Genomic DNA, 9718 nt, shown 5'->3' with positions numbered 1-9718 from the left:
TCTTCCGTCTGACCTCACCAAGCACAGCTGCTCCTGGGCGGAACAGGACAGTGCATTGCTTGCCCAGCTACACACTGGCCTCTCAAACTGCTTGTACTATTTTAGCACTTAACTCCCAGCCAGCCTGTGAGAGACGAAGCTTAGGTTGCTGAATCTCAACCACCACCCATGAACAGCCAAGGCCCCACTCTCCCCTCACAGGTCTGCACAAAGTGATGGACCTGGAGCTACGACTTGTGCATCTGACACCACACTTTGTAAATGCAGGCACTTGAGGTAACTCTAGCCTCGCTTCTTCCCAGCAGTCCCTCAAGGTCGCATTGTATTTCTTGGCCATTTGATTCACCCTTTTCTTCACAGCAAAACCAGTGAGGTCTGACTGCATCTGTCACATAACTATCACAGCCCCACAGCAGCAGTGTGTGGACAGATCACAACCACTCTGGGTGGAGACTTCCACACGTGCATGGCAACTAATGACTTGCAAGAAGGAGAAGTCCTAAAACTCCTACTTGCACAACTGCTTGCACCCAAGGTACAGCTGAAGCAGGCCATGTCATGCCTAGCCAGACCTCAGGTGTTACCGAAGAACTGTTTAGATCTGTTCATCCCTCCGTATGCTCAGAAGACTTAACATTGCCTAGGAGTTCCCCTTGAAAATACCAGGATTTGAGCTGCTTACTGGCAATCTCTTTTCCTCCCTTTCTCCCTGCTGAAACCTAGCTGTGATTAATATCCACATTTTCTGCTGGATCTTCTCTGAGCAGTACTAACAGAATGCTTGAAAGCCTTCAAGGCTTCATTCTTTTTGATGTGGTTTTACTGGCCAGTACAAAACCTGGATGAAATTACAGCCTGACTGAAAGCCATGGCACATCATCCTCTTCAAAATCGTAGAGCTTCCTGACATAGTAATGGGCTGCTTTGCAATATTAATCTCGATGTTTTACATTGCATAACAGATAGGGAAACATCCTACTTGGTTAAGACAGAAGGTGATGGGATCACTTGTGCAAGGCTGCAGCTGAACCTTCTGCTCTTCCACATGTGCTCCCATATGTGCTTTTATCTCCCGTGATAGCGGAGGTCTCAGGAACCACTAATGAAGAATAGCAACCAAGTCTGCCTTTCCAGCCAGAGCCTTCCCAAAGGAGAGATCTGGGGAACTGCGTGGGAGCTTCCCTCACCCCGGTGCTCTGGATACAGTGGCCTCCCCAGACCATGAGAGAACCAGTTGCCAGTGTGCAACTGAGCTACCCTGGGTGGTGCCGAGACATCATGCTGCACATAGGTGTAGCAGCAGACCTGGGGTGCTACCACAGCTGGGGATTTTGCTTGTAAAAAGATTTGTCTTGTGAGAAAATAAGGTAAAAACCAAGCATTGTGGGTAGCTAGTGCAGTGATGTCAGTTAATAATAATTCTGAAAGGGGATTTTGTGAATTTTTGTTTCATGCTGCCTGAAAATCCTGAAACTGGTATAAGAAGTTCTTTCTAAACTACTTCATCACACCACAGGGACTTCATCTGAGCCCACCTCATTCACTCAGTTGAGCATCTATCATGCAATACTAAGGTAAATACTCAGAAACATTTTAGGATTGTCCCTGCTTCTGAGAACAAGCATTAGCAGGGGACCCACCTTGTGCTTGGGATTAAAGAAGAGGTAAAAGGAGGGCTCCAGTGCTGCTTTTCCCCCAGATCCTCTCCCACAGCACAGGGAAAACATCCCAGCTATACCTGGGGCTGTGCAAGGCTTTGCCTTGTAATAATATGTGCAATATCCTTACATGCCCCCTATGATCTCCAGGAACTGATGCTTCAAATAAAGGAAAGCCATTCTAATGGGCACAGTTTACCTTAAATATGAGCCTTGAGGGCATTTTGGGGACCTTGCACTTACAAAGCCATCAAGTCCTTCAGATACTGCCTGAAGAGCACAAAAAGGTCTTGGTACTGTTTGTCTCACACCACGCACACTTACTTTATAGATGTTCTTCCGAAAGCTGCAATCTCAGTTCTCCAAAGGACAGTTTCTTGCATTCAGTCAAATGAAATCGTCAGTGTTATGTGAATCTGATCAGGCTTGCCATCCTGTTAACATGAATCTCTAAATGGATTACTTTCTTGGCAGCCCGATCATTCAGTGTTCACTTCAGAGTGGCCCTGGTGTTAAACACGTGACAACAACAAGCAGAAAAACTGAAGCAGAACTTAACGCCCTCAGAAAAGGTCCTGCAAACAAAGCTAGTTTTACGTCTGTCCTGCTGCACGTACAAGAGTATAATGTTCAGGAAACATGAAAGGCAGCTTAGCACCCAGATGCACAGAGAGAGCTGGGCAACGAGACTCTTTCTCTGGTTAATCCCTTTGTGGGAACATGGCCCAAAACTCTTATGCTTTAAAGAAAAGGTCCACAAGCTCCAACATGCAACAGATATTGAAGTTTTCAGCTGGCCTAGCTATGTGACTTGTGTCTTAGTTTACTGAACAAAAAGAAATGCACCTAGACCAAAAAGCTGAAAGACGAGACCCATATGGATATATTTAAGAAAAGCCTTTTTTCCTGCCTCTCCCCTCATTGAACATCTATTTCACATGGGACAAGGTTGGCAGGGTTTGGGCTCCAGCCATGAGGAACTCAGCCCAGCAGCCTGTCTGCTGGGTGGAAGAATCAAGGCATTCAGCACTGCTCTTGTTGATCCAATTATAATGGATTTACATTAACGCAGTTGTGCAGCGAGCAGAAACTTTCTAAGTGGAAAGGTCTGCTTCAGTTGCCCAGCTAGCGTGTTTGCATATGCCTGCCAAATAAACATCTCCTGCTGGGTGATTGGAAACAAGTGTAAGAAGTTCTGGGTATACGATGCTAATCCTTACAGTATAAGCTCATCTTTGCTCTACAAAGACTTCTCCAATCACCGGATCTGACATGGTTACACAGCAAAGCCTGTGGGTTGGCAGTAAGAGCGGGGTGTGCGGCCACCCTAAGATCCTGCCTGGAGCTGGACTGAGGATGGGAAACTCCTGGGGCTTGTACACTGCCCACCCACCTGCTCCGACAGTCTTGTCCTGTGCAAAACCTGCAGGCAGTGAGGGATGTGCTGTAGAGGGTTATCAGAGCCATGGAGAAATGGAGACCCAGGGCACGGAGATAGTGTGGAGCTCCAGGGCCCTGTGGGAGGGTCAGCACCACTCCTGCTGCAGCCACTCATGGCTGTGCGTGGCTGACTGACAGCTGCCATCAGGGTGAAGGGTGTGCTCCTCAGGGTAGCAGTTACAGTTGAGAGGTGCTTCCTGCCAGGGAGGCTCTCTCTACAGCCATTGAGGAGACTATAGCAAATCGACAAAGCTGCCTACAAAAATGTGAAGTGGACATTTGTCAAGCGGCCAAAGCATCATGACTGTGATTCACACTTTTTTCTCTCTCCCCTTCCTGCCAAAGAAGGCTCTTAAGATTTGTTCAGAGGTAAACATAAACCTGAGGGTTGGCTTTTGGCTTTGAACACTGAGCCCAGGCATGGACATGCAGTAGACTCTGCTACCCTTTTCTAATACACAGCATTGCAGAGAAATACCCTCCTTGATGTGCCTAGACAGTTTATAGAAACGCTAGGTGTTAAAAGATAAAAAGAAAAAAAGGGGGGAGATGGAACCCATTATTAAGCTGTAAATAGAAATCATGTCCTGAAAACCCTGATCTTCTCTAGCTCCTATTAGCTCTGGAGGTTCACAGCAGTTTACTGTGTGTGTTGTGACATAACTCTGCAACCAGGGAGAAGTTATCTACATTTTGCAATTATGAAATGAGCTCCGGTACACAGAGCATGTCAAACAAACCTCTGACTGCAAAGCTGTGCTAAATTAATAACATGTTTCTATTGTCTTCAGTGCCCAAACTTCTTTCCTTGCCTTATACTGCACTCAGTTCTGTCCCAGTCCACTGGGTGGGACCGATCAGACTTGACACTGGGTATCGCTCACTTGCTTGAAGGAAGAATGGTCACAGAAGATCTTTTTTTTTAAAATGTTTTCTATGAAAAGGGATAGAGGGGCTTTCTCTCTTCCCAGTCTCTCCTGGTTACTTTTGTTCTTCCATTGTCATCGGCATCCCTGATGTTCTTTATCCATGTGCTTAAGCTAGTCCCTTGTTATCAGAGGAAAGAACAACTACATGTTCTCCCTGCCCACTCCCTAAAACATGGTGTAGAAAATTGCCTGAGGCTGGTATGAATATTAAACCAAAAAGCTTCTGAACAGCTCTCCTCACAGGGGCATACAGATTTCTGGTACCTCTTTCATATGCAGGGCAGATCCGATAGTCCACGTGCATATGAAGATCACCAGGACTGAGGGGTAGAGCTGAGAAAGATTGAATACAAACAAGACCCCCACAACAACCACAAATAGGACACGCACCTCAGGCAGAGGTGAGGTGGCAGAGAGCTGAACACTGCCCTGCCCTGTCCCAGCATGACGTGGGAGTAACCCCGTTGCTCAGGGCTAACCTGGCTCAGGGCTAACCCGCAGTGGTGATCATGGGCAGCGGCAGGAGCGAGGAACTTCCCTTACAAACACAGGTCTTTTTCTGGAATCCTTCCTTTCTTTTCAGCTCCTTCCCCTTGTCTTCACAGCACCTTCCCATTATTCCTGCAACAGGAATGAAACAGAAACTTCTGCTACCAGCTACCAAGGGCTCATTTTCCAGGGATAATGCTGCTGCCTTCCCATGGGGACTTATCCAGAGGAGGAGACCAGAGCCACCATCTCAGTGACTGGTGAGACACCCTACCGAACATACAACTGTCCCCTGAGGATTTGCAAGCCCAGGTTCCCCCTTCCCTATCAGCTATTTATACTGCAACCCAGGTTTAAAATTTGCTGCACGTTTTTTTGAGACATGTGAAGCAGAGGAAGGTGAAGCGTGCGCTTCCTGTAAGCCTGAACTGTCTGGGAGCTACCGGCTCTGAGCTGGCACCTCCACCCAAGCTACCTGGGGTGCAGGCTGCTCCTGACTCAGCTTGGCTGCCGGGGGAGAGCCGTTGTTTGGTGTCTGCAGGGGAGTCTGAAGGTGTCCAACAGGCAGCCCCAGAGCCTGAGGCTTCCTATTTACTTCCGACACAAAATGTATTGTTGGCACAACATACCTTGAGCTTTCCCAAGCTCCCTCTGTCTTAAACCAGCACAGGCCATACACACACCCCCTAACCCCTGGGGCTTTAGCATTTCAAGTGCAACACAAGCCAAAACGGCTCAGGCAACCTAATCTCCAGCTCTGAGCAACTGTCCAATGGTCCCAGGTCACAGAGGCTTAGCGTAGATGCTGAGTACTGGGCAGCACCTGAAGATCCCTGTCCTTGGGGACAGGCACCATCCTCTCAGCTTACTTCAGCTGTCCAGGCCTGTGGGAGAGACGTGCTGCACCCACCACCTACCCGCCCCGCAGAAATCAGTCCAGCAGTCAGGCTCCAGGTAGCACAGGACTTCTGCTGCCCCAGCCTCCAAGCTCCATGCAGGTGCGGATGCCAACCCCAACAAGTTTAGCCCTTAGACCAGCCACTGCAGCTGGAGCAAAACTGTTACCAACACCACAGCCTTGCAGCCTGAGAGCCGCCCCCTGCTCCGTAATTCCCCAGTCACATGAAGTCTGCCAGGACAGGCCCCCCCGCTGCATGATCCAGCCTGAGCAGCCCTTTCCCAGGTGGATGGATAAAAGGAAATGGGAGAGGGCTGAGAAAGGCAGGAACTGAAAGCTGCGTGTGGTCCTTTGACAAGTACTGTGCAGCTGTTGCACTGCCCTTGGTCCCCTTCACTAAGCAGGGGAATGGGAGAAGTAGAAGTAGATGATAGACCCTCTGAGCTTAAATACACCAGGTATATCCCAAGGGTATTGTTCAAATCACTAGGTGACAGGAAAATACTGTGAAGGAGGGACATACTGAAAGTTACTTCTTCAGTCTTGGCTAGTGCACAAGGAAGAATGCAGGAGCCATAAGGCCAGAAGAAAAGCAGGACAAAAGGCAGTATGATGCTGTCCAAGCACATGTGTAGCAATGGCACTGCAGCAAAAATCACATGTATTCTCATACCGCTCTTCTTACCAGCACCAGGGATCAGGCAAAATTACTTGCAGTGGCACAGAGGACAAGACACACCAGCTAGCAGGGCCTCAGTGCACCTCCTGGGTTCCCTCTGGTGCTCCCAGTCCCAGACCACCCTCTACTCCACACAGATCATGGATGTTTCTAGCTGCAAATCTTGACTCCTCAAGGATGGGACAGCCTGAAGACTTAGAAACTGGTCTGTCAGTGGCAGTCATTGGAAAACAGCATTCATTCTCAACTACAAACTTTTTCCCTTCCTTCCTTCCTTCCTTCCTTCCTTCCTTCCTTCCTTCCTTCCTTCCTTCCTTCCTTCCTTCCTTCCTTCCTTCCTTCCTTCCTTCCTTCCTTCCTTCCTTCCTTCCTTCCTTCCTTCCTTCCTTCCTTCCTTCCTTCCTTCCTTCCTTCCTTCCTTCCTTCCTTCCTTCCTTCCTTCCTTCCTTCCTTCCTTCCTTCCTTCCTTCCTTCCTTCCTTCCTTCCTTCCTTCCTTCCTTCCTTCCTTCCTTCCTTCCTTCCTTCCTTCCTTCCTTCCTTCCTTCCTTCCTTCCTTCCTTCCTTCCTTCCTTCCTTCCTTCCTTCCTTCCTTCCTTCCTTCCTTCCTTCCTTCCTTCCTTCCTTCCTTCCTTCCTTCCTTCCTTCCTTCCTTCCTTCCTTCCTTCCTTCCTTCCTTCCTTCCTTCCTTCCTTCCTTCCTTCCTTCCTTCCTTCCTTCCTTCCTTCCTTCCTTCCTTCCTTCCTTCCTTCCTTCCTTCCTTCCTTCCTTCCTTCCTTCCTTCCTTCCTTCCTTCCTTCCTTCCTTCCTTCCTTCCTTCCTTCCTTCCTTCCTTCCTTCCTTCCTTCCTTCCTTCCTTCCTTCCTTTCTTCCTTTCTTCCTTTCTTTCTTTCTTCCTTTCTTCCTTCCTTCCTTCCTTCCTTCCTTTCTTCCTTTCTTCCTTCCTTTCTTTCTTCCTTTCCTTTCTTTCTTCCTTTCTTTCCTTTCTTTCTTTCTTTCCTTTCTTTCTTTTCTTTCTTTCTTAGGGGTCATTCCTTTTACAGGGGAGTCTTCCAGCTCCCCAGGTCCTACCACTCATTTACCTCTCTCAGCTCACAGAATCAGCAGCAATAGGTTCTTCTAAAATAACATTCACCCACCGACAGCCCCAGAAGGCTGGGGTTTTTTGTTTTTTTTCAGCCTCACTGCTTTTTTCATAGACTACAAAGTGGCTGATAACACTGGAGCTGGGGCCTTTTTGGTTTTTTAGGGAGGTTTCAGAAGAGCCTCCTTATAGCTCTGAGCTCTTTCAGGGCTCCAGATCTCCCTGCTATCAGAAATCAGGCCACAGCTACATGATGTCAATACCACCCTGGGCAAAAGCATAGCTGGTAACCTTTAGCTGGCTATTGGGAACTACAGAAATAGCCTGTGGGTGTAAGGAAGAGTTTGTTCAGCATCTCACCCTTTTAAACCTTTTTTTAGGAAAAAAGCCAGATGCCGCTTCCATATTCAACACTCCATCTCCCCAAAGTGATCATATGATTCTTGACCTTGAGTAAGCGGTGTGTTTTTACTTCAGTAACCCTGCTTGGCAGGCTACCACGCGCATTTGTCATTTTCTGCATGAGAAAGTGCTTTTCAGTCCAAAGTTCTTTCCGTGTCTTGCCTGGCCTTTCCCTTGCCTTCACCTTGCCTTTGCCTTGTCTTCGCCCTGCCTTTCTCTCGCCTTCGCCCTGCCTTTCCCTTGCCTCTCCCTTGTCTTTCTCTCCTCTCCTCTCCTCTCCTCTCCTCTCCTCTCCTCTCCTCTCCTCTCCTCTCCTCTCCTCTCCTCTCCTCTCCTCTCCTCTCCTCTCCTCTCCTCTCCTCTCCTTCTCCTTCTCCTCTCCTTCTCCTTCTCCTCTCCTCTCCTCTCCTTCTCCTTCTCCTCCACCCTCCTCTCCTTCTCCTTTCTTTCTTCTTGTCTGCTCACCTCTCTGAGGTTGAAAATAGTAACCAAGGCTCCAACAACCTTTTCTCTTCATGACTGAAGAGTTTTTAAACTCTAAAGGAATCTTTGATTTCTCCATACCCCCTTTTCAAAGCAGACCAAATTTGGAATTTTATTAAGCCGATGCGGTAAGAAATCTTCCTTCCTGACCAGGGAGGCAAATCACCCAGGCAGGCAGCAATCTACCAGTGACTGCTGGCTGGGAGTTGTGGTTTCTGTGTCTATAGGCTGCCTGCTCTGGGCAGAGGTGATTCAGCTTCACAGGGTCCCATCTGGCTCAAGCAGCGGGGATGTCCCCGTGCCCCAAATGCTAGGGGAGCTTCACCTGGCAGGCGGAGGGAGCTGAGGCTGGTCTTGGTGCCTTGCCCAGTGCCTGCATGGCCGTATGCACATCCGTGCCCACCCTCCTCTCCTTCTGTCACCTGAGCATGAAGCCCCATGGCTGAACACCCGGCTCCCTGCTGGCAAGCAGCATTTGCCCCCCCTTCTCCCCCCACCAACCAGCACATGTGTGCAGAGAAGAGGAAGGGGCTGCTCGTTGTTTGGTAGGACAGGGCCAGATATTTTCTGATCTTTTTCTGACTTTTTTCCACCCCAGATTTTGAAGCACATGCTTTTGTTTCCCAGGCCCTTTTAAAATTCTTTTTAATTAAAGCTCGTAGCTATGCTTGGGAGGGGACATAGGGAAATGGAAAAGAAAGAGCCCCAGCAAAAGGAAACGGTGATCTGAGGAATCCCCTTATGTCCTCTTTGTTTAACAAAGACATTGTTAAAAATTGTTCTGTTTTATTTAAAAGTTTAAATAATCATTAGAAGAGGGTCCAGAGTCTGGGGCTCAAGTCTTCATGCAGAGTGCGGTAACCAGCCAGCTGGAGCTACTGCTTTTGCCTGCTCTAACACACTCTTTTACTCCCTCCCAAATGCAATTCTGGCTCAAAGTGGATAAAGACAGCTCTCCTCTTCCCTCCCTCCCTCTGTAACCCTAAAACTCCAGTGGTAAAGGCATTTGCTTAGCCAGCAGCAGAGAAAAGACGATTAACCCCCTTCTTTCTCGAGGAAGAATTGAGCTGCCCATCTTCATTTGCCAGCACCTCTTGGGACTCAGCACAAGCCCCCTCCCCCCTATATTTGTAAAATGCCCAAATCAGGTTGCTTTCATAAATCCCATATTAATTTTTTAATTGTCTGAACAAATTAATTAAATCCTGGTCCTATTCATGAACAGTTTCAGATCAGCTGGGAACAGTGTTTTCAGTGAATCAATAAATCCCATTTAAAAAAACAAAACCCAAGAAAGAAAAGGTGCAATTCCAGACCAGGCAGTGTTTCTCCCTCACTTTCCAAAAAGCCTGGATTCCTTACAGCACCTGGCAGAGCTGAGTGTGCCAGCCACCTTCCCAGGCCCCCAGGACCAGCACAGTTTCTGACAGCCCCACCAGCCCCAGGTTCGCCTGGGAGCCCAGGGAATGGCACAACATCGCTGAGGCCTCTGGGTAAGTTTTGGTTTTCCCAGGAGCTGAAAGATGTGCTGACCATCTTGCTTTCCTTTCCCTAGGCTGTAATAATTTGTTGGCATTAGACAACAGCGTTATTAAATGCTCCTTCTCACTGTTGCCAGGATCGCCATCCATTTTCTGTTTTACCAGACCCTAAGAGTG

This window comes from Phalacrocorax carbo, chromosome 1 (genome assembly GCF_963921805.1).
Source record: "Phalacrocorax carbo chromosome 1, bPhaCar2.1, whole genome shotgun sequence".
Taxonomy (NCBI): Eukaryota; Metazoa; Chordata; class Aves; order Suliformes; family Phalacrocoracidae; genus Phalacrocorax; species Phalacrocorax carbo.
This window is presented reverse-complemented; position numbering follows the sequence as displayed.